The sequence below is a fragment of the Meleagris gallopavo genome, chromosome 1 (genome assembly GCF_000146605.3).
Source record: "Meleagris gallopavo isolate NT-WF06-2002-E0010 breed Aviagen turkey brand Nicholas breeding stock chromosome 1, Turkey_5.1, whole genome shotgun sequence".
In the NCBI taxonomy this organism is placed as follows: domain Eukaryota; kingdom Metazoa; phylum Chordata; class Aves; order Galliformes; family Phasianidae; genus Meleagris; species Meleagris gallopavo.
In genome coordinates this window covers 8,304,587-8,306,003 of record NC_015011.2, presented here as the reverse complement: position 1 = coordinate 8,306,003, position 1,417 = coordinate 8,304,587, and positions in this window count along the sequence as shown.

Here is a 1,417-nt window from a genome sequence, read left to right as displayed (position 1 = left end):
TTTTGCTTTCTTTGCAGCTTTAAAATTCACTTCCTATTTTGCCCTTAGAGATGGGCTTTTATAGGTCTGCCTAAACCCAACCTCACAGAACACCTGCAGCCCCTATTCAGGAACTGTAAATACCTAACATCCCCAGCCAACAACAGCGTCACAACTGATTCAGTTGCAAAATCCAGTTCCTCCTGTTCCAAAAGCACGTAGCCACTGTTTTATTTGAAGAAATAAATGCTCTTTTATTTATCTGTTGCAAATGCAATCAACAGATTCAAGCAATATGTAGATGTGGCTCTGAGGAACATAGTTTAGTACGTAGTACTGGTGGTGGGTGGACAATTGGACTGGATGATCTCAGAGGCCTCTTCCAACCTTAATGATTCTATGATTTACCTACTTTTAATAGGCACAGCCAAGCCAGTGCTACTGCATTCACACAAAGGTTACGCAAAAATGTTAGGTTTTGTTAAATACTCAATTCTAACTCATGCATTTTTGCTAGGTTTTCCAGAGGTGATGGGGTTAATGTGTCCAACCACAATCCAGTACAACAAATACACAGGGTTAAACTTTGATAATGAACTTCCCACAGCATTTTAATAAGAAATTCCAAGATACTGGGATATACTTCTGAAATAACCTAAAGAATCATAGAATCATGGAATCATTAATGTTGGAAGAAGCCACTAAGATCATCTAGTCCAACCATCAACCCACCACCACCATGCCCACTAATCATGGCCCTCAGTGCCACATCTGTCCTATTTTTGAACACCTCCAGGGATGGTGACTCCACCCCTTTCCTGGGCAGCCTATGCCAATGGCTCACTGCTCTTTCTGACAAGAAATTGTTCCTCATATCCAACCTGAACCTCCTCTGGTGCAACTTGTGGCCATTACCTCTCATCCTATCACTGTTACCTGGGAGAAGAGGCCAACCCCCGCCTCACCACAACCTCCTTTCAGGCAGTTGTAGAGAGCAATAAAGACACTGAGCCTCCTTTTCTCCAGATGAACAATCCCAGTTCCCTCAGCTGCTCTCCTTAAGACTTGTGCTCCAGACCCTTCTTTGCCCTTTTCTGGACATGCTCCAGTTCCTCAATGTCTTTCTTATAGTGAGAGGCCCAAAACTGAACAGGCAGTACTGAGGTGCTGCCTCAGAAGAGTGAGTACAGCGCTGAGTACAGAGGGACGATCACCTCCCTGTTCCTACTGACTACAGTATTTCTGATAAAATTGTCCACTTCAAACCCTTTTTCTGGTCAATTACGTGAGAACGTATCTGTCCTCCATCGCATACAGCAGACTAAAGGCAGAAAACATTCGGGATATTAAAGCCGGTCGCAGAGCACCACGTCCTACACGCTCCCGCTCAGCCGCACCGCCCTCCCCGGCCGGGGGCGTTGGCGGCGGCGAGGCCGGC